Source organism: Lissotriton helveticus, chromosome 2_1 (assembly GCF_964261635.1).
Source record: "Lissotriton helveticus chromosome 2_1, aLisHel1.1, whole genome shotgun sequence".
NCBI lineage: Eukaryota > Metazoa > Chordata > Amphibia > Caudata > Salamandridae > Lissotriton > Lissotriton helveticus.
The window spans coordinates 755428781-755453729 of NC_136059.1; positions in this window are offsets into that span (position 1 = coordinate 755428781).

The following is a 24949-nucleotide window of genomic DNA, read 5'->3' on the forward strand; positions in this document are numbered from 1 at the left end:
GTATTTTTAGGGTTCAGGGTCAGTTTTCAGTTCTTGGGTAAAGGGGTATTTTTTGGGTTCAGGGTCAGTTTTCAGTTTTTGTGTAAAGGGGTATTTTTAGGGTTCAGGGTCAGTTTTCAGTTTTTGGGTAAAGGGGTATTTTTTGGGTTCAGGGTCAGTTTTCAGTTTTTGGGTAAAGGGGTATTTTTAGGGTTCAGGGTCAGTTTTCAGTTTTTGGGTAAAGGGGTATTTTTAGGGTTCAGGGTCAGTTTTCAGTTTTTGGGTAAAGGGGTATTTTTTGGGTTCAGGGTCAGTTTTTAGTTCTTGGGTAAAGGGGTATTTTTTGGGGTCAGGGTCAGTTTTCAGTTTTTGGGTAAAGGGGTATTTTTAGGGTTCAGGGTCAGTTTGGGGTTTTTGGGTAAAAGGGTATTTTTAGGGTTCAGGGTCAGTTTTGGGTTTTTGGGTAAAGGGGTATTTTTAGGGTTCAGGGTCAGTTTGGGGTTTTTGGGTAAAAGGGTATTTTAGGGTTCAGGGTCAGTTTTGGGTTTTTGGGTAAAGGGGTATTTTTAGGGTTCAGGGTCAGTTTGGGTTTTTTGGGGTACAGGCGTACAGGGTAAAAATAAAATAAATTTATATTTAAATTAAATCAATTAAATGAAATTAAAAAAAAGAAAAATATATTAAATTATTGCGTTTTTAATTTATTTTAAATGTATATGTATTAGTTTTAATTTTTTAATTATGTTTTAATGTTTTTATTTAATATTTGTAAAATTATATGTATTTTAAAATTATTTTTACATTATTATTTATACATTTAAAAAACGATATTTTTAATTTCGATATTTTTGTACTACAATATTAATTTTTGATATTTTTGTACTTACCTTTATGAAGATATGACTCCGATATTTTTGATTTCGATATTTTTGTGTCGATATTTTTGTATGTCGATATTCTGTCTGTCGATATTATGTCAGACATTCCACAGCTACATCAGAGGCATCACATGAGAGGGGGTAAGTGCATCAGCAGTCCACTGCACAGAACAGCTACATCAGAGGCAGCATATGAGAGGGGCCAAGTGCATCAACAGTCCATTGCACAGAACAGCTACATCAGAGGCAGCATATGAGAGGGGCCAAGTGCATTAACAGTCCATTGCACAGAACAGCTACATCATTGGCAGCACATTAGAGGGGGTAAGTGCATCAACAGTCCATTGCACAGAACAGCTACATCAGAGGCATCACATGAGAGGGGGTAAGTGCATCAACAGTCCATTGCACAGAACAGCTACATCAGAGGCATCACATGAGAGGGGGTAAGTGCATCAGCAGTCCATTGCACAGAACAGCTACATCAGAGGCAGCATATGAGAGGGGCCAAGTGCATCAACAGTCCATTGCACCGAACAGCTACATCAGAGGCAGCATATGAGAGGGGCCAACTGCATCAACAGTCCATTGCACAGAACAGCTACATCATTGGCAGCACTTGAGAGGGGGTAAGTGCATCAACAGTCCATTGCACAGAACAGCTACATCAGAGGCATCACATGAGAGGGCGTAAGTGCATCAGCAGTCCATTGCACAGAACAGCTACATCAGAGGCATCACATGAGAAGGGGTAAGTGCATCAGCAGTTCATCGCACAGAACAGCTACATCAGAGGCATCACATGAGAGGGGGTAAGTGCATCAGCAGTCCATTGCACAGAACAGCTACATCAGAGGCAGCATATGAGAGGGCACAATGCAGTATCAGAACAGCAACAGGGCATTGTGGCCAACAGAGCAGGTACATCAGAGGCAGCATATGGGAGTGCACAATGCAGTATCAGAACAGCAACAGGGCATTGTGGCCAACAGAGCAGGTACATCAGAGGCAGCATATGAGAGTGCACAATGCAGTATCAGAACAGCAACAGGACATTGTGGCCAACACAGCAGGTACATCAGAGGCAGTACGTGAGAGGGCACAATGCAGTATCAGAACAGCAACAGGGCATTGTGGCCAACACAGCAGGTACATCAGAGGCAGCATATGAGAGTGCCCAATGCAGTATCAGAACAGCAACATGGCATAGTGGCCAACACAGCAGGTACATCAGAGGCAGCACGTGAGAGGGCACAATGCAGTATCAGAACAGCAACAGGGCATTGTGGCCAAAAGAGCAGGTACATCAGAGGCAGCACGTGAGAGGGCACAATGCAGTATCAGAACAGCAACAGGGCAGTGTTTACAACACAGCAGGAACATCAGAGGCAACCCAAGTACGTGTGTCAAGCGACCCGTGACAAGGACAATAATAATATCTAGGTGGTTACATTCGTCAATCTACACACAAAGTTAAATGACATGTGAGTGATGGCAACTAAACCTCATACCACAGAATCTGGTGGACTGCTTGAACTACTCGCCTCGGACACACCGCCAGCACCAGCAACAGGAGTGTGAGACACAGCCACCGATCTACTGACTGACACATGAGCCATAGACCCAGACACACCGCCAGCACCAGAAACATGAGTGTGAGACACAGCCACCGATCTACTGACTGACACATGAGCCATAGACCCAGACACACCGCCAGCACCAGCAACCGGAGTGTGAGACACAGCCACCGAACTACTGACAGACACATGAGCCATAGACCCAGACACACCGCCAGCACCAGCAACCGGAGTGTGAGACACAGCCACCGATCTACTGACTGACACATGAGCCATAGACCCAGACACACCGCCAGCACCAGCAACAGGAGTGTGAGACACAGCCACAACTGTAGTGACTGACACATGAGCCCTAGACCCAGACACACCGCCAGCAACAGAAACAGGAGTGTGAGACACAGCCACAGATCTACTGACTGACACATGAGTCATAGACCCAGACACACTCCCAGGACATGTCCCTGTACACTGACCAACAAATACCATGCCTGCATCTGGCACATGAGAGTGGCGGACACACACAGTGCCAGTACCTGCAACAGGAGAGGGCACAACTGACACAGTGCTACTACATGATGCATGACAGCGAACAATAGACACAGTGCCACTATCTGACACATGAGAGTGAACTGCAGATGAGCCACTTGGACCACTGAAATGATGAGCCACAGGGCTGTATGGGCCAGGAGGCAGGGTGGCTCTGGGAGCTGGGGACAGCTGTACTGGAGCGACATTGGGGTGGTCAGGTCTCACTGGTGTGTGTCTCCATTTCTTTGTGAAACGTAGGGGCACCCCGGACATGACTGGACTGGTAAGTGGAGTTGCATCATCAGACATCAAAGGTGTATCATGTGCTTGTGGTGGTCTGCTCTCTGGGGATGTGCTGGACCCTGCCTGCCGTTTGCTGTGGGCCTGCCTTCTGCCCTCTGCATCATGTGTAATGGGGGATGCAACAACAGTGTACTCCTTCCTCTGCTTCTGCGGGGCGTGGATGGGAGTAGAGGTATGGGGTGACTCCACTGCTGACAAATATGTTGTACGTTCCTTAAACATCATCCTCAGTGCAGCCAGGGGTGAAATATGCCTGCCCTTGATGGTGCTCGTGTCCATGGGAGAACCCTTGCCCATGGGATGTGCCTTGGACGTAGGAGGTGTCCTGTCCCTGGAATGTCCCTGATCCCTTGCCGGTGCCCTGTCCCTGGGTGCAGACTTGTCCATTGTAGTGTCCCTCTCCTTTGAAGCTACCTTGCCCTTGGGAGTGTCCCTGCTCTTGGGAGGTGCCCTTTCCTTGGTACTGTCCTTGTCCTTGGGAGTGTCCCTGCTCTTGGGAGGTGCCCTTTCCCTGGTACTGTCCTTGTCCTTGGGAGTGTCCCTGCTCTTGGGAGGTGCCCTTTCCTTGGTACTGTCCTTGTCCTTGGGAGTGTCCCTGCTCTTGGGCGGTGCCCTTTCCTTGGTACTGTCCTTGTCCTTGGGAGTGTCCCTGCTCTTGGGAGGTGCCCTTTCCTTGGTACTGTCCTTGTCCTTGAGATTGTCCCTGCTCTTGGGAGGTGCCCTTTCCCTGGTACTGTCCTTGTCCTTGGGAGTGTCCCTGCTCTTGGGAGGTGCCCTTTCCTTGGTACTGTCCTTGTCCTTGGGAGTGTCCCTGCTCTTGGGAGGTGCCCTTTCCTTGGTACTGCCCTTGTCCTTGGGAGTGTCCCTGCTCTTGGGAGGTGGCCTTGGCTTGGGAGTCCCTTTTGTGGGGGATGCCTGTGTAGCATGTGAATCCATTTCCACCAACACCCCTTGATGATCCTGTGTGTCAACTCCAGTGTTGCTCACGTTGTCTTCGGAGAAAGAAAACCCAGTCCTAGGGGATGGTGTCTGTGCCCTCCGTGCCCTGCCTTGCTGCCTGTGGCTGCTCCTAGTGTAATAACCTGAATAAGAGGCCTGGTCTGATGACTCACTCTCCCCTGTAACATCAAGTGGTGTGGATGGTGGTACAGAAGTAGCACCCTGTCTATGCGACGGTACAATGGCTGAGGACACAGTGTTTGCCAATGACTGAACTGTTCTGTGGAGACCAGCAACATCGCCATGCATCCCCTCCATGAATGCCACCACCTGCCCCAACTTCCTATCATGGTCTTGGAATGCATTCATCATGTTGGTCTCCCCTACACACAGCTGTCGCAGCAGATCAACAGCCTCTGCACAAAGTGCACTTTGTGTCACAGGTGCAGGGGCAGCGGTTCCTGCACCGAAGGCAACTCTGCTCCCCCTCCTCTGGCGAGCACGAGCAGTACATGTTGCAGTGGGTGGCAGTGTGGGCCCTGTGTGCTGTGTCCCGACTGAAGGTGTCGATTGCCCACTCCCTGTCTGTGACAACAGTGCTGACTCACCAACACTTTCTGAGGATGAGGGCGATGGTGTCTCCACATGTGAGTCCTCAGGGACGGTTCTGTCCCCCTCTCCGTGGCTGCCCTCTTCAGTGTCAGTCTGCGTGTGTGTCATCTCGGATCCGGATGCATTGCTACCACTCATCTCCGTCGTCTGTGTCTCAGTGCCCTCAGCCAAAGCTGGAAGAGAGAGGGAAGAGATGTCAACCTAAGTGACACACTCACGTACTGAAGGTTTCAAAGTCACACCATTCCGTACAGTTGATTGACATGTAGCAACCATCCTGTACACGAACCACCCCTACCACACATCCACACATCATAGATCCGTGGGTGTATGTGAAACTTGTACATCATACAAGCAGGCCAAGTGCATGCAGACCACCACACATGTCATGCCATGGGACACCAGACCTCAACGGCATGTCCTGGAACCCTCAAATACAAATCAACTGGCATGTCCACCTGGTGGACATGGGTGCTACCGGTCCCTCCCCTAATGCCACCAACATGCAATATATGCTAAAGATACGCACCACGGATGTCACTACTGTGTCTGTGCACGGATACATGCATTCACTCACAAGTTACAGATACATACAGTCTGCTTACCGCTAGTTTGCTGTTGATCCCCTCTCAGCCGGGCGGACAGGTCAGGATGCGTCACAGCAATTATGCGGTGCATTAGAGGTGTCATGGTGCGTCGTTCAAGGCGGCCTGTTCTCGGAATGATCCCCAGTGTCATCTCCGCAACGTTCTTGCTGAGCCTGTATATGTCGTCCCAGCGCTTGTGGCAGTGTGTGTGTCGTCTATTGCACACCCCCACTGCCCGTACATCACGTGCTATGGTCTTCCACACGGCCTTGCGAAGGTGCAGCTTCACCTACCAGGATGGGAGACAAGAAGGGAACGTCAGTGGAATGTTTGACAATCATATACATTGCAGAAACATGTATATTCATGCAGCCATGCGCAGTACAACACATATAAAGGTCCAACAGCACACCGCCAAGCTTGCAGAAGCAAGGAGTCAGTGACCACCTCATGCCCACCAACATGTTACCCACTTCACTTACCACCTGCCCGGGGGCACCGTAGAGCCGTTCATAGTGGGTAAGCACACCGTCCACAAGGACATCCAGCTCCGCTGCGGTGAAGGGACGAGACTGGGTCCCTCGCACTCCCTGCATGGCAAGGTTCACGATTGTGGCAGTACAGCAGCAGTTGTTGGATAGCTCAGCAGCAGCAGGTCGAGGTGATGGTCGCAGGCAGCAATTGTTGGATAGCTCAGGAGCAGCAGGTCAAGGTGATGGTCGCAGGCAGCAGTTGTTGGATAGCTCAGGAGCAGCAGGTCGAGGTGATGGTCGCAGGCAGCAGTTGTTGGATAGCTCAGGAGCAGCAGGTCGAGGTGATGGTCGCAGGCAGCAGTTGTTGGATAGCTCAGAAGCAGCAGGTCGAGGTGACGGTCGCAGGCAGCAGTGGCTGGAAGCAGTGAATGTGTGCAGGAGATCTTCACACATATATAGGGCCCTGAGCTCATTCCAGTGGCACACGTCTGCAGCAATTGGATTTCCCTGGATGCTTCATTCAAAAAGAGCCAATGACTCACATTGTTGTGGCGGAGCACGTCGTCCGCAATTTTTTAATGCGCTTACGCGCAACGCGTAACCTGTTCCCATTGGCTACATGTGCACGGACCGTCATGTTCACACATCGGCAACCGCATGTGCGCGCTACCGCAACGGTGGATCATTTGAAATCAATCACTCACTGGCGCCGCTATGGCGGTGCACGCCTTCCGCGGTGGCGGTGCAGGCAAACACATAAATTTGATGATGCAAATTGAAATGGCAGTTGAAACAACCCCTTACAGTGTTATTGCCTCATCCACCGCCAGTCCAGGCCGGTCACCCACTGCCAGTCAAGGCCGGTCACCCACCGCCAGTCCATGCCGGTCATCCACCGCCAGTCAAGGCCGGTCACACACCGCCAGTCCATGCCGGTCACCCACCACCAGTCCAGGCACCGCCCAGTCCTGACGGTGGGTGACCGGCTTGGACTGGCGGTGGGTGACCGGCCTGGACTGGCGGTATGTGACCGGCCTTGACTGGCGGTGGGTGACCGGCCTGGACTGGCGGTGTGTGACTGGGCTGGACTGGCGGTGTGTGACCGGCCTTGACTGGCGGTGGGTGACCGGCCTGGACTGGCGGTGTGTGACCGGCCTTGACTGGTGGTGTGTGACCGGCCTTGACTGGCAGTGGGTGACCGGCATGGACTGGCGGAGGATGAGGCAATAACACTTTAAGGGGTTGTTTCAACTGCCATTTCAGATTTCATCATCAAATGTATGTGTTTGCCTGCACCGCCACCGCGGAAGGCGTGCACTGCCATAGCGGCGCCAGTGAGTGACAGATTTCAAATGATGCACCGCCGCGGTAGTGCGCACATGCATTTTCCCGGGGGGCAACCAGGATGGTCATTGACCATACAGCATATGTCATGCATATTTGATGTGTAATCGGTCATCTCCTGTGTTGGTGGAAGGCGTCCCCAGATGGCGTATGTACACACACTGCATGTCTCCGCACACATGTAATCTTCTTAGTTGTACGAGTGTGTCAGGACATGTCTGGAATGCTGTAAGATTTTTGATGTGTAGTCTATGGACCATGTCCACGTGCGACACTCATGTCCATTTTTTGCATGTGTTCTCAGACTGTAGACCCTGCCAGTGGTTAACAAAGGCTAGTGTTGTGGGCCAAAGTAGCGTCAGATGTGCATTGCGACGTGTTGACGTTTTGGTCTTGTGGACACACGTGTTCATTTCTACACATCGCAACAGTACCGCAAGGGTGTGTACACACATTCATTATCTGTTGTGAGTGTGTTGTTTGTGTGTGTAAGTAACAATGATGTGTGTGTACATGCATTCTGTGTATGCGTGTCTGTTGTTGTGTGCCCATGCATGTCAGCTGAGGGGGCATTGTCTGTGTGTTCATGGGTGCATGAACACAAGTAGGGTGTCTTCAAAATTCATGTTGTTTGTGCACGTACATGTGTCTCTGTGTGGACGCTTGTCCACATATGGGCCCTCAGTCATGTGTTGTTGCAAGATGTTTTAACATGTGTGCACGTTACATTGTACATGTTAGCCCACAGGATGTTCTTTGTGGCTGTACATTGTGTGTAGTCAGCTCTATTTCCTGAGATATTGTGGTGGTCACACATATCATCACTGTCTGCAACATGTAATATTAGCATTGTGGTGCTCAAGATGTGATAGTGTTGCACAGCTATGCGTTGTTGGTCATTTGACATCTGCTGCCATGTACTCCCACACAGGAGGGCTCCAAATGTGAAACGACCATCCACTGTGCTGGAGGACATGGTTGACGAGGAGGTGATCCGCAAATACCGGTTTGACCGACTGAGATTGCAGGAGATTGTCACACAATTGTCACCTCATCTGCAGCCACGCAGGACATATCCTGGAGCTTTCATACCCACAGCAAAGGTGATGGTGGCACTAAATTTCTTTGCGACTGGCACTTTCCAGTACACCGTTGGTCATGCGGGAGGGATGTCACAATCCATGTTCAGCGTGGTTCTGTGGGATGTCCTGAATGCCATGATGCATTACAAGGATGATTACATCCATTTTCCACGTCAGGCACAGTTGGCAGCAGTCAAAGGGGACTTCTATGCCCTGGCCCAGTTACCACACGTGGTGGGTTCAATTGATGGGACACATATTGGTCTCATACCGCCCCAGGCACGTGAAGCTGTATATAGGAATCAAAAGCACTACCATTCGATCAACGTGCAAGTGGTGTGCCTGGTTGACAACATCATCTTGCATGTGTGTGCCAGATTTCCCGGTTCCGCCCATGACTCCCACATCATGCCGGGCAGCATTGTCCCCAACTGATGGCTAATCTGCGTCCAGAACGTGCGTGGCTTGAAGGTGAGTGTGCTGAAAGGACAATTGTGTTGTCAGTGTGTTGTGAGGACAATTGTGTTGTATGTGTGGCATGGTGTTTCCACAATTGATGGTTATGACATTTGTGTCTGTCATCACTCCACCTGGGTGACTCGGGGTACCCAAACAGGCCGTGGCTGCTGAGCCCCATCAGGAATCCTACTACCCCTAGTGAATTGCGTTATAATGATGCTCATGGGAGGACACGTCGAGTGATAGAACGTACATTTGGGCTGCTGAAGTCTAGGTTTCGCTGCCTGGATGAAACCGGAGGGGCCCTGCCATACTCACCAGGCAAAGTATGCAAAATCGTGATTGCCTGCTGCATGCTCCAAAACCTGGCCTTGAGCAATAACATAGAACTGATCATGGACCCTGAAGACCAACAGGTTGATCGGCCTCCCATCCCACCCATGTCGACTGATGAGGATAGTGGTGAGGAAGAAGGTGTGGACCAGAGGCCTCAGCTCATTGATCGCTATTTCCCTTGAATGTGAGTAACTACCGCTTGTACAGCCAGACAATGCATGATGTATGTTTGGTGGTAGAGTGTGGATGTGGTGTGTCTATGCAGCCTGTGCTGGTATGTTCTGTTTGCAAATGTGTGTGTTAGATGGGGTACATGGTATGCTCCCTGATGTGTGTCCTGTGATCCACTTAATTGGTGATGAGTGTGGTTTGTGGGATGCTGCTGTACAGTGTGTTGTGATGGGAGTGAATCTCTTTCCTGACCTGTGTTTGTTGTTCTCTCATTATCCCTAGGTCACTCCCACAGAGGCATGATTCTCAACAACATTGATCCCTGCACCTGGTAACGTTAGATTCTAAGACATTCATGTGAATAAAACATGGAGGCAACACATCATTGAGTGTCTACGTGATGTTTATTTACAGGTTGAGGATTGTTGTTGGTGCATATTTACAAAGAAGTGTTGGTGGGGGAGTGAGAGTTGAAGGTCATGGCAGATGAAATCACCGTGGGGACACCACAATGTGTGATGTCCAGCTAGTCCAACAGACGTGTGGCAATGGTTGGCATTGTGGGACAGGATAGTTTTCAGGGTGAATGGCAGGCTCAGACAAGGGTGAAGTCATTGGCGCCCCCTCTTAAAGTGGGTAGATGGGCCAACACCACTGTTCTCACCTGCATCCAGCCTAGGACGGCCCCTCTGTCTTGGAGCCGGAGCAGAGACAGCTGTGGGGGCAGTTTGGTCAGGGGCCACCTCCATGTCCATCGGCTCAGGTGTGGGTGGCGGTGGTGTTGTGGAGCGGTCCCGCTGGGCACTAGGGTGAGGGGGGGTGGTGGTGCGCGGGATAGCCAGTCCCTCCACAGAGCAGTTGCTTGGCCCATGATGTCCACAATTTGCCCTATGCGCGTATTTATGGACCGCAACATGTTGCTGTTCTCCTGTGAGTCTTGGTGGGCCCGTTCAGACTGTTCCTGCGCCCGCTGATAGGAGGCATTGACTCTTGCAATGGCTTCCAGGGTTTCGGCGGCAGGATGGGGTGGGTGTCCTTTCCCACCTCGCCGGACAACTGCACTCCTGGTTGTGTGCTGTGCCCTCACCTGCGTCCTCTCGCGTCCACTCTCCCTGCTTGCCTGCGATGTAGATGGCCCATCATCAGCTGATGGGTCAGGCAGGGTGGCACAGGCAGGAGTGGTGTGGTAGTGGTGGTGGAGGTGGTGGTGGTGGTGGTGGTGGCTGCACAGCTCACTATGGCAGGTGATGGTGTGGTGACACAGGCTGTGGTGGTGGAGGCAGTGATGTCCTGTGAGCCTGATGGCCCTGGAAGTCTGCTTGGTCCCGCTTCATCCTCTGTGTCTGAGCTGGCAATGTGCTCGTCCCCAGAGAGTCCGTGCTGTGAGGGGGGCAACTGGTGCTGGCGGTTGGTGCTTGCGCCAGTCAAGTTGCGATCACCTGAGGGACAAGATTATCATGAACAATGCTGTGGACATGACATGGTTTTGGTAACAACATTACTAATCAATTACCTCTCTCACACCCCCCACCCACCACCACCCTCCCTGTGGACATGGGGGCCTGTTGGGAGTTGTAGTGCTGGTCTCTCACACACCCCACCCACCACCACCCTCCCTGTGGACATGGGGGCCTGTTGGGAGTTGTAGTGCTGGTCTCTCACACACCCCACCCACCACCACCCTCCCTGTGGACATGGGGGCCTGTTGGGAGTTGTAATGCTGGTCTCTCTCTCACCCCCCCACCGCCATCCCTCCCTGTGGACATGGGGGCCTGTTGGGAGTTGTAGTGCTGGTCTCTCTCTCACCCCCCCACACCGCCATCCCTCCCTGTGGACAAGGGGGCCTGTTGGGAGTTGTAGTGCTGGTCTCTCACATACCCCACCCACCACCATCCTCCCTGTGGACATGGGGGCCTGTTCGGAGTTGTAGTGCTGGTCTCTCTCTCATCCCCCCACACCGCCATCCCTCCCTGTGGACAAGGGGGCCTGTTGGGAGTTGTAGTGCTGGTCTCTCACACACCCCACCCACCACCACCCTCCCTGTGGACATGGGGTCCTGTTGGGAGTTGTAGTGCTGGTCTCTCTCTCACCCACCCACCGCCATCCCTCCCTGTGGACATGAGGGCCTGTTGGGAGTTGTAGTGCTGGTCTCTCTCTCACCCCCCCACACCGCTATCTCTCCCTGTGGACATGGGGGCCTGTTGGAAGTTGTAGTGCTGGTCTCTCTCTCACCCCCCCACACCGCCATCCCTCCCTGTGGACATGGGGGCCTGTTGGGAGTTGTAGTGCTGGTCTCTCACACACCCCACCCACCACCACCCTCCCTGTGGACATGGGGGCCTGTTGGGAGTTGTAGTGCTGGTCTCTCTCTCACCACCCCCACCGCCATCCCTCCCTGTGGACATGGGGGCCTGTTGGGAGTTGTAGTGCTGGTCTCTCTCTCACCCCCCACACCGCCATCCCTCCCTGTGGAAATGGGGGCCTGTTGGGAGTTGTAGTGCTGGTCTCTCACACACCCCACCCACCACCACCCTCCCTGTGGACATGGGGGCCTGTTGGGAGTTGTAGTGCTGGTCTCTCTCTCACCCCCCCACCGCCATCCCTCCCTGTGGACATGGGGAGCTGTTGGGAGTTGTAGTGCTGGTCTCTCTCTCACCCCCCCCCCACACTGCCATCCCTCCCTGTGGACATGAGGGCCTGTTGGGAGTTGTAGTGCTGGTCTCTCACACCCCCCACCCACCACCACCCCCCCTGTGGACATGGGGGAATGTTGGGAGTTGTAGTGCTGGTCTCTCGCTCACCCCCCCACCGCCATCCCTCCCTATGGACATGGGGGCCTGTTGGGAGTTGTAGTGCTGGTCTCTCTCTCACCCCCCCACACTGCCATCCCTCCCTGTGGACATGGGGGCCTGTTGGGAGTTGTAGTGCTGGTCTCTCACACACCCCACACACCTCTCTCACACCCCCACCCACCACCACCCTCCCTGTGGACATGGGGGCCTGTTGGGAGTTGTAGTGCTGGTCTCTCACACACCCCACATACCTCTCTCACACCCCCATCCACCACCACCCTCCCTGTGGACATGGGGGCCTGTTGGGAGTTGTAGTGCAGGTCTCTCACACACCCCACCCACCACCACCCTCCCTGTGGACATGGGGGCCTCTTGGGAGTTGTGGTGTTGGTTGCTCTGACAACATGCAAGCATGGGAACGTAGGAGGCAACATTTGTGGTTGGTCATGGTGGGTGCATTTGAGCTGAGGACTTCACATTTGGGTGACTGTGTGGTCCTCATGCATGGATTGGGGCCATGGAGATGTGTCTTGTCAGTTGTGCATGGCAGACAATGGCAGTGTGATTGTGGTCATTTGTTTGTACTTACCAGCCTCTTCTCCCTCCTCGATTCCTTCCAGGCTCTCAGGGTGCAGTATGCCAAGCACCTTCTCCTCCCATTCAGCACATGGTAAGGGCTCCGGGGGAGTGCCTCCACCAGTGTGGTTTGCCCGCAGGTGGTTCTTCACCCTGATGCCTTTCACCCTTGCCTTGAGGTCGTGCCACCGCCTCTGGATGTCGTGTTTGGTGCGTGGCACGGTCCCTGACGCATTCACTTTGGTCACTATCCTGTCCCACATGTGGTTTTTGGTTGCCAAGGTTGTCTGCTGGACTAGGTTGCCGAAGAGCTGTGGTTCGACACGCATGATTTCATCCACCATGACCTTCAACTCAGTGTCAGTGAATGTAGGATTTTTCTTGGGTGCCATGGTGTGTGATGTGCAAGGTGTTGATGTGGTGGGGTGGGATGTGCAGGTGTGTGGTGTGTAGGGATGGTGTTGGGTTGAGTTGTGTGGTGTGTGTGTTTGTGAGCAGGTAGTATGTGTGTTTGTGTGTGTCTGCTGCTCGTGGTGATGTGGCTCTTGCTTGCAGCTATGCTGTGATGCAAAGGACTGTGGTGGTGGGAGGGTATCTTTTTATACTCTGTGTGGTGGTGGTGTCCCAATGGTTGTAGGCAATCAGGTGTTCTGTGGGTGTGGTGATTTGTGTGCATTTTTCGGAGCTGGGGGGGTGTCATTGGGGCGTGTAGTTGCTGGGGGTGGGTGTTTCTGGTGGTTGGCTATTCGGTTTAATATATTTTCTATTTACTTCCATCTGCCATTTTGTAATTGGATTGATGGCAGGGATGGTGTTTGTGTGGTACTTCCGCAGTCATGGTCAGTTTTCGGAGGTATTGTTTCCGCGACGGTGGAGGACGGCGATGAGTTCCGTTGGAATGGCGGCATTATCCTAATCGCGCGGACGGACCCTCCGCAGGTATGGCGGTGGTTGGGCCTGTTCCCGTGGTCATGTCCGTCCGCGGTGGTGGGAGTTCTATTGGTTCCTTCCGCCGTGGACGGTGTTAGATGTGTTCCATCCGCCGCGGACGGTGTTTGATGTGAACCGTCCGCCGCGGTTGGAGTTTCTCGACATGGATATCCTAATCGCAACCGCGGATTCTCCGCGGTGCGGGCAGGAGTGATTTTTCCGCGGCCATGGCGGACGGTACCCGTTTCCGTCCGCCATCCTAATCGACCCCCAAGTTTGAAAAATAATAGAGCAAAATGTAATTAATAAAACAAGTCAAAAAAGTCAAAAATCCAATCAGTAGTACCGGAATTTTTAATTTTTGAAGAAGAAACTGCAATTTGGCTCCTAAAAGCATGAAGCGCCAACCGCGGCTATATAGGCTCACTGGACCAGGTCAAAGTCAAAAGTTTAACCTGACCGCAGTGGTGCAAAGGTCAGATACAGTTCCAGGATAGTCCTACTGAAGTTTTACCTTCTCAAGTTTTGTGCTATGAGCCCCATTCACATTGGAGAGGGCCACAGGAAGGAAGAAGAGCATTGCAGCCAGTGGTCAGCTTCAAGTACAGAGCAGGCAGGGCTTTATGGATGGGCAGGCTTGAGCCTCACAGTGGTGGTCCGCCATGGGGAATTGATGCTTGCTGTACAAAGAGATGGACCGACAGTGGTGAATTTTGGTGTGAGCGACGTGGTTCTGGTGCAAACGGTTAAGCTTGCGGTCTCAAACAGCCCTTAAGTTTGAGCTCAAGAGCCACATCAAAAATCAAGGACCTGAGAGGTACTACTTGGGAACCAGGAATAGCTCAGGTTGGATACCCAGGAGCAGCAGGTCGAGGTGATGATCGCAGGCAGCAGTTGTTGGATAGCTCAGGAGCAGCAGGTCGAGGTGATGGTCGCAGGCAGCAGTTGTTGGATAGCTCAGGAGCAGCAGGTCGAGGTGATGGTCGCAGGCAGCAGTTGTTGGATAGCTCAGAAGCAGCAGGTCGAGGTGACGGTCGCAGGCAGCAGTGGCTGGAAGCAGTGAATGTGTGCAGGAGAACTTCACACATATATAGGGCCCTGAGCTCATTCCAGTGGCACACGTCTGCAGCAATTGGTATTCCCTGGATGCTTCATTCAAAAAGAGCCAATGACTCACATTGTTGTGGCGGAGCACGTCTTCCGCAATTTTTGAATGCGCTTACGCGCAACGCGTAACCTGTTCCCATTGGCTACATGTGCACGGACCGTCACATTCACACATCGGCAACCGCATGTGCGCGCTACCCCGACGGTGGATCATTTGAAATCAATCACTCACTGGCGCCGCTATGGCGGTGCACGCCTTCCGCGGTGGCGGTGCAGGCAAACACATACATTTGATGATGCAAATTGAAATGGCAGTTGAAACAACCCCTTACAGTGTTATTGCCTCATCCACCGCCAGTCCAGGCCGGTCACCCACTGCCAGTCAAGGCCGGTCACCCACCGCCAGTCCATGCCGGTCATCCACCGCCAGTCAAGGCCGGTCACACACCGCCAGTCCATGCCGGTCACCCCCCGCGGGCAGGAGTGATTTTTCCACGGCCATGGCGGACGGTACCCGTTTCCGTCCGCCATCCTAATCGACCCCCAAGTTTGAAAAATAATAGAGCAAAATGTAATTAATAAAACAAGTCAAAAAAGTCAAAAATCCAATCAGTAGTACCGGAATTTGAATTTTTGAAGAAGAAACTGCAATATAGCTCCTAAAAGCATGAAGCGCCAACCGCGGCTATATAGGCTCACTGGAACAAGTCAAAGTCAAAAGTTTAACCTGACCGCAGTGGTGCAAAGGTCAGATACAGTTCCAGGATAGTCCTACTGAAGTTTTACCTTCTCAAGTTTTGTGCTATGAGCCCCATTCACAATTGAGAGGGCCACAGGGAGGAAGAAGAGCATTGCAGCCAGTGGTCAGCTTCAAGTACAGAGCAGGCAGGGCTTTATGGATGGGCAGGCTTGAGCCTCACAGTGGTGGTCCGCCATGGGGAATTGATGCTTGCTGTACAAAGATCAAGGACCTGAGAGGTACTACTTGGGAACCAGGAACTCACTGAAGATAGGTTAAAGACATTGTTATGTACTCTCATCGGTCTCAACCTGCGGAGATGATACTGGAGCAGATGCTGGACCGCCTATCGCTCCCGAGAACAGCACATGTCAATGAACCAAAACTTTAGATCATACACAGTACCCCAGTGGAAAGGGGAGTTGAAATAAATTAAGAAATTAGAGATTTGCAGACTTGAGTAACATGATTTGTCCCTCCAGAGACCTTCTGAGACTGTAAAGTAGATAAGCACTGGACCAAAGCCTCAGGGTTTGTGATGACGCAATACACTGAAAATAACAAGAGGAGGCAGTTACCATCAGTACACTAACAGGCCTCTATGTACAATGACCATGCATTGACATCAGTGAAATACACTTACAGTTCTCATCAGAAGCAAGTCAAGAGAGCAGAATTTACCAAATTCACAGATTACTGCATCTGATATATGTATGAACCTCGTAAGGGGTTCATACATATATCAAATGCTTTGAAGTGCTTTATCTTTGCATCACTGTTCATCAGAGAAACACAGAGCTAACATATTTAGTCCTTGTGCAATCACAGTTCTAGCGCCAATGTTGCACGAAGTTCCGGAGTATAAACACGGAAGAAGCGTTGGAGAAAATCACAAAGTGGATTAGGAGGAAAAGACTATAGTCCTTGAACATGCTGTCACTTGACCCTGCTTACTACCATGGGAAGAATAGTGAGAACTAACTTGATATCAAGTACTTAGCCTAGTTATTTTACCTAACTGAAATTTGAGGAAGATCTCAAGGCTTTGACTCTAGGAGCCAATGAGGGTTCCGGAGTAGCTGTACAGGAGGGAGAGAGGAGACAGATATCCATGGAGCTAGAACCACAGCAGTCACTGTTTCACTTCGACTTGAGGGAGACTGGAGCACTTCTTGTTTCTGGTAGGATTCTTCAGGTGGGTTGGTAATGGTGAAGCTTGTTCCACAGGAAGTGAGACCAAGCAATGACTTGAGGTTGGGCAGGGCTTTATATAAGCTCTTGAAGGCTCAAAAGATGAAGCTATTTCATGTTTGTCATGTAGGGCACATGGTGGTCTGGAAAGCCCTCAAACCCTTGAAAAAAACACACAAGAAGCGCTGGAGAAAATCGCAGAGTGGGCAGGGAGGAAATGTCTATAGTCCTAGAAGATGTTGACACTTGGTCCCGTTTACTACCATGGGAGGAATAGTGAGAACTAATCTGATATCAAGTACTTATCCTAGTTCTTTCACCTGACTGAAATTTGACGAAATACTTAAGGCTTTCACTGAGGGAGACGTTGGGGTTCCGGAGTATCTGTGCAGGAAGGAGAGAGGAGAAAGATGTCAAGGGAGCTAGAGCCATTGGAACCACTGGGTCACTTTTACTTGAGGGAGACTGGAGTGCTTCTTGATTCTGGCAGGATTGCTCAGGTGGGTAGGAATGACGAAGCTCATTCCGCAGGGAGTGAGACCAAGCAGTGATCTTTATACACCCTCTTGAAGGCTCAAAATATGTAGCTAGATCACAAGTGTCACGTAGGACACATGGCTGTCTGAAAAACCCACAAAGCTTTGAAAAAAACACATTAGAACACTTGCTTTGACATTACCGAATTGGCAGGTGCAACTTCATGATCAGAACCAACTAACAGGATACAAATGTATTTGTTTCGCTTGAATGTGCATATTGGAAAACAAGACCAAGTCCCAGTACCAGTGAGAGCAAGGCTCGCCATTGTCTTAAGGGATTCTGGAAGAAGGTTACAGTCATTCAATGGAAAACAAACCAAAGGATGCAGTACCAGCCAGTGCAAGACATTCAATTGCTTCATGGGTTCTGGGGAATGCTTGCAGGCATTCAAGTGCAATGGAATTATGGGGAATGGGGAACATAAGCCAAAGTCAAAAGATCTTTATTTAGATATTAATTGATCCATAAAAGATAATAAATATCTCTCGTGCTGCAGTGATGATTCAGAATGAGCACAGCGCTAGGCCTACTACACAGAGAGCGCATGAGGGGTCATGAGTGAAAAGATAAAGTTGTACAGTTCTTCCTCCCCCGGCAAGGGGACAGCAGGCCACCGGTCAGCACAGCAGGGCAGCAATACCTTTGGAGCAGCAGTCCAGCAAAGTGTCAGTCCTTGAAGCAGCACAGCAGTCCTTCTTCCTGCCAGAGTATACACAGGCCCGGAAGTGTACCGAAGAGTTTGTATTTGAGGTCCTAATTTTATACACAGTTGTTTCTTTCAAGTGGTGAGAAGCTTCTAGTGGCATACATTTGAAGTGCACGGATGCCCTGCCTTCCCTGCCCTGGCTCCAGACTAAGTACAGCGGTAGGCAACCCTTTGTGTGGCAACAGGGCACAGCCTATGCAGGTGTAAGTGAGGCTGGACATAGCCCTTCCCTCCCATCCAGTCACACTAAAGCTCAGATTGTGTGTGACTAACCTATGAGGAATACACAAACCTAAGTGTCTGATTTAAATTATGGCAGGCAGATTACTCTGTCACAACACTGATGGATATCCCATCCACCCAAATATAAATCCCAGCGAATATTATGAGATTTATATTTCAGCAAATAAAAACTCTGCAATGGGATTTATATTTCGATGGACTGGATACCTATTACCTTGTGACTGAGAAACGCATCCGCCATAATCTAAATCAGGCCCTAAAACACAAATATGTAAACCTTTCTAAAAGTTGCATTTTCAGAATTGTAATTTAAAATCTGACTTCACTCTAAATTAGGATTCCATAGACACCAAACATGAACCAGTTATCTCTTCTCATTAGGAAACTACATTATTAAAATGTAATATAGCAATTCCAATATTATCCTACGGGAGAGAAAGGCCTTGCAGTAGTACAAATCAAATTTAAGAGTTTTCACTACCAAAATGAAAAATATATGTTCAACTTTTTAAATACATTGAACCGTAACCAGGAAGGTTTAGACCTGGCAAAAGATTTACTTTGCCAGGTTAAAATGGCAGTTTAAACTGCATACACAGTTTCAGCAATGGCAAGTCAGAGACATGTTTAAGGTGCTAATTATGTGGGTGGAAGAACCAGTGTTGCAATCCCATAGGTAACATTTAATTTACAGGACCGGGACACAGTTAATGCTACTCTGCTAAGGACTTATAAGCAGGGCCGTTATGAGCCCCATTGCACCCCAATATAGGCCTGGGTAGCTGAACGTCATTTTACCTACATTTGTCCTATCTTGCTCTACATAACTGCTTCGGCGCTGGCCTTTTACCTATTAGGTGCTGCAGCAGGATTACCATCTTCTGCATAATAACTCTGTACAAAAGTCACCGCTATTGTAATCCTTGGACGACAGGCCCACAGTACCATGCCATCACCTTTCTGTAGCTGAGTGCTATATTTGTGTGTTCAACTGGTACTATTAAGGTGCAGCCAATGCCCAGACAGTGTGAACAAGTGTAAATATGGCAAAATAATGAAATAATACCATCACAAAATATGATGCATAATGCTGAATAATTTACCTTTTCTTGCCAAATTATTTACTCAACCCTGTTGCATAATTTGACCCTCCCCTGCCACATAATTTCAGTGGCCCTCCTAATAAGTAAGTTATACTTATAAGCCAATGTTACCATGTTTTGAGAAGACAGCACAAGCACTTTAGCAGTGGTTAGCAGTGGTAAAGTGCAGAGAGTCCTGACACCAGCAAAAGTGAAGTCAGCAATAGCAAGAGGCCTGAAGGTAGTACGTTAGGGAGATACCATGCCAAGGATGCCAGGTCTGACATGGGCAAATACATGTCAAAGTAAAAACATATTCTTACCTTGGTGCTTTGTCCGATTCCTCATTGATTTAGTCTTTTCTCATGAAACACATGTTTGTTCTTGGAAATGGCTATCCAAGGCGTATCTAACTTTGCTAAGCATCTGGGTTCTAGAGTAGTTGATGCTATGTATAAAACATATATAGCTAAATCTATAGCAATTGCCTAATATGGGTGTGATATTTGGGGCTATGTCCCCGCACAATTCCTTCAGATAGTGGGGAATACATTTTTGAGAAGGTTGTTATCTTCACGGTGTTGACTTCGAGGGGGTCCATGATGATTTGGGCATGTGTTATATTACTGATTTGAAACAGGTACGACCTTTGTTCCTATGGCTCTAAATATGTACTAACACGCAAGCCATCTTTAATCGTCGAATTCTGGAAATTTGTCTTAAGTCTGTTGATACACATCAATCCCATAGCTGAAATTTTTTTAATTGAATTCGAGGTGCTCGGTAGACCTGAGTTATTTAGTCAACTCAGCAAAATTATTTATACTGACGTGGTCTGTACTACTTTCTTACGTGGAAATTATCAGAGAGGGAATCTGAGGCCATGCCAAAACCTATGGTTAAAGACCTAATTATGATTCAAACATAAAAGCTAATTGAACCTTACCTGTGTTTTGTAATGTCAAGTTACCAAAGATATATTTTGACCAGGTTTAGGTTCAACATTTTCCATCAATTATTACAAATTCTGAAGAGCTTGCATAAAGATTTCGATACTAACCATTGTTGTTTTAGTAATGTCTCCCATCAGGACACTTTCCAGGTTGTTAAGTTCTGCCCTTTGTACAGTACCTTAAGTTAGGTATTTAACCAGCCTATTTTAAAGAAGGTAAATTTTAAAAAGGTGAAACCGATGCTTTTGAATTGCCAGCTTTTATCTGGCATGGAGATTTGTCATTCTGTGTTGCCCCAAAATATTAGCTTAATATAAGAATTACATTTTTGAATGAGGTGATTTATTTGCCAGCTTAGATAACATGCATTATTATAGATATAGATTGATTGCAAGGTAGATATATAGAACAGTTGTCATTGCATAAATATATATTTCGGATGTATTTAAAAGTGAATTCTGTACTATGGGCATAGAACAGATTGTTTGAATGGTTTATATTATTGAAGGTTGCTGTGCTTTTATGGTCTGTATTGAAGGAAAATAAAACATTATGAGATGAAAAATGAAATGAATAAAATGATTACAATTCAAAAAATGCTCATAAATATACTATGACCCTAAAGGTTTCAAAGCAGGTGCAAATGTACTTCAGCCCAGTGTTGGAGTAAGTAAAGAATGATACGTGGCAAAGTATGATACTGCGACCCACCCGCTTAAAATCAGTAGAGGCAATGTTTTAAATTAAGAAATTAAAATTAAATTATGTAAATCAGGTTGACATGAAATGTATTTTGCAATTTTTTTTTAATTTATAATAATAATTAAATACATACCCTATTTAGATAGTTACTACAAATGAAAAAATATCATGTTATTAACAGTGGATTTTTTTCAAATTTACAGTTCAGATATTAATATTCAGACATTAAAGTAATACATTGAAATAGTTTTATTATTTAATACACATAGAATTTCCAGGTTTAAAGAGCTGTGAAGTTTTATTGTATTAGTTCCAACTAAATATTATTATTGATATCCTTTTAAAAATAACACACTTTATTAAAATATGATATTCTATCGGGAGCTGTCCACCCAATTGCAAAGATACCTGCCATTAGGTGACAAGGTACTAGTAGTAACTTTATATTCAATGTCTTCTGTTGAAGAATGCACAAACACTTCATTTCAGGGAATAAAGCTATACAAGTCTAAACCAAGGTGTAACAGCCCACTCAAAAATGGTAACAAGCAAAAAAGTAGAGTCACATGTAGGTGTAGGAGTGGATCTATACACAAATAAATATAGACATTTATATTTACCTTTGTGAATCCGTCCATAGTTTTCAAAGGCATTGTAAATTTACAATGTAAACTATTTTTTATCAACAGTTGTGAGATAAAAAGTGGACAAAAAAAGTAAAGCACCATTGAAAAACAACAGTTCGTGGTTGACCAGGACCAGGCAATCTTTCAGGCTGATCGTGATGGAATGGATGTTGGATACACTATGTGAGCCGTTCTGATCAAAGTTTTATCTTCAGATTTAGTCTCGGAAATGGAAGTCAAAATCTTCTAGTGGGGCAAGGTGCTAGGGTGTGTCGGGTGAGATCCGTGTCCCTGTCCTATGGGGTGGACCAAATGGAAAGCCCTACTATTTTCCAACAGCTAGGAATATTCCCTCTGTTCAGACCAGAAATCCCATAACAGAAATCTTTTAGACACCAAGTCTCTCTCCAACCAGGTCTACAGTAGGGCCAAGTCCTATGTGGACTCAAGAGCCCATGCCTTGTGGACTCAAGAGCCCTTCTAGTTTTGTCTCCTTAAAGCAAGCAGACAGGAGCCAACAACGTGACCATGGAGAGCAGTTCCAGTCCCTGGGCGCCAGCAAGAGTCAATAGCCAGGAGCCCTTCAGTCCTAGTGTGAGTCCTCTTTTAGTAGCTGCAGTGAGTTGTCTTCTTTCTTTCTTCTTTGTTTGTTTGTTTGTTTGTTTGTTTGTTTGTTTGTTTCTTTTCTTTCTTTCTTTCCTTCTTTCTTTCTTTCTTTCTTTCTTTCTTTCTTTCTTTCCTTCTTTCTTTCCTTCTTTCTTTCGTTCTTTTTCTCTTTCTTTCTTTCTTTCCTTCCTCAAGGCCTTATTTTTCAGTGGAATCTTTCCATGCCCTGAAATGTTATGAGGTGGCAAATTTACCTTGTTCAATAGCAATTGATTGCAGAAATTCTGCCATCTAATCTTAATTCTATTCTTGATATCTGCCAACTATTTTTGCAGTACTACCACTTTGCATTACTGTCACATTATTCATAAGCCTCTGTTTCAATATGGTAAAACCTTCTTGCCACCAGGCAGACCTGTATTCGGCTCCTTGTCCACTCCTCTACTATATATGCTCTTCCCCTACAAGAGTGGGTCCAAACATGTGTTATCTCACTGTGACTGTAGTCTAACTGCCTAGGAGGATCCTTGGAATTAATATGAGAAGTCCTCCCTGGAATCTCCTACTCAAAAGAGTTAGTCTTTGTGCTGCCAGCTGTTTCTGTCCACAACAGTTAATACCACCCTTTCATTCCTATGATCAGAGGCAGGCCACTCTTTTCTGACCCGAGGATAATAAGTCTCCCATCCAAGGATGTGTAATCCAGCCATAGACGTGTGATAAATACAGGATTCAGTTTTAGAATGGTTCTGATTAAAACAGCCTAAAGTACACTTTTAAAAACTGATTATTCCATTAAAGTTATTAAAACTATGATAACACTATGAAATAAGATTTTGAAGAAATCTGCAATTACCATTAAAAATGATTTTGAAAATGATGTTGGAATTAACTTTGAATAATGTTTCTAGCATTACTCCAAGTAAAGAATTAAATATTGTAATCATGCCTAGGCCTGTTCTGTGAAAAGTATAGATGAACCTGAACAGTGCATTTGTGCCTTCAGTGACTTTGAGGGCACACGTTTTAGATAAATAGTGGCCCTCTTTTTTTATATATATATTAAGCTCCATGCCTTGTGGGCTTATAAGCCACACTTTAGGGGTGACTTATTAATATATTTTAATCTATAAAAAGATAATTTTCTACATGACAGAGGCACTTTTCCTTGTCATATGTTAGTGAACTGCATTTAAAATGCAGACCCATCCACAGTGCAGCCATATGCACTTTCAAGTATGTGGGTTTGTGAATAAGCACTGTACCTTCATATGATATTTAACTCCAATCCCACTGAAATGTCTGTCCCACCTACTGCAGCCTTACTTGAAAGTTAAATCTACCAATTGTGCTAAACCAATTTTACCAATACATGGTAGGGCCGCAGTACATACACTGTGGCACTGAAAAGCAGTGTCACATTGTGCAGATTCCCAATATTTAAAAAAAATAGATACAAAAATGCAAAATATTTAGGGCGACCATGCAGAAATGGCAAATGTATTACAAGTGTCATAACTCCTGTTCCCTATTGTGTGCAAACTAGAACATTAGTCCTGTAGCATTCTATCAAGGTTCTGCTGTTGTGAGAGCTCTTGACATCAATACATCAAAAAGAAATATAAAGAAGTATAACAAAGGAGTTGGATTTGGGTCAGCCCTCTTCAGCTATTGAACTGAATGTGAATTGCATGGTTTCCAATTGAATAGATTGGCTGCATGTCAAGGCCATTTCATTTTGAAGAAGCTTACATTGTTTCATTCGTGTCCCCATCAGCTTTTAGTGATAAGATCAAGTAAACATTCTGTTAAGCTGCAGCATGACAAACTGAGACCCAGTATATATCCTTTGAAGTGTTTGCTATAACATTGACATTTTAACTTCTGATTGATGGCTTTATTGCTTTATCTTTGTCTTTCTGAACCCCCATGTTTAAACAGACAGACCTTTATAATGGGAACGTATTGGTACTCTTAAAAAGCTCTGTCATAAAATAAAGTCTCCAAGATATTTACTAATCACCTTTGCACAGTACTTTCTTTTACCTTGCTTTCATTAAGTTTGCAATGTTGTTGGATTCATAGCTTTTACTGTTCACAAAGTACAGCTGTGTGACCACACATAAGAAGAACAATAATGATCATCATCATCATCCCCATGATCGTCATCATCACCATTATTATCATCATCATCATCATTTCAATAAATGTAAAATCATAATCACAACTACGCAGCATTCTTACCACACCTAATCTACCATACCTACTCTACCTCTCTCTCTCTCAGTCAAACAAATATCTGTCTGATAACGGGCCAACATGTTTCTGCCTATCGGGTATAAAATCCCATGGCATTCGTCAGGGCCTCTGTTCTTTCAATAGTTGCACAAGTAGTAGTGAAACAAAAGAAAAACCACCACCACCAAAGTGAGAGAAATAAAAAATTAGAAAGGTTGAATACGGTACAACCTGTAACAACCGCAGACATTAGCCCTCCATGTCAATAAGGAAATACAAATTCTATGGAGGAAAATGTATAGTCGTTAATTATGGACTGACTGTGTCAGTTACCCACGCACCTGGTATCACCAAAAATAAATGAAAATACTATATAATATATTCATGCTCACCCTCCATGGTAGGGAGAAGGACCTCACCTCACCTGGACCTTGCTCAGGTTGTACGAGGCCCCGCGCTACATAGATACAAGAAGGGAAACAGAAATGGAGCACCCAAAAGCGTAGATTACACAGCCTATTGATATGCTCAATGTGATTAATGTATAAAACATCCCCTTATATCTAGGGACCAACATGTAATGAGACTCTAGCACTCAAACTTAGTGAACCCTGCCTCAAAGCCTCCCAGGTCTATCATCTAACACAAAA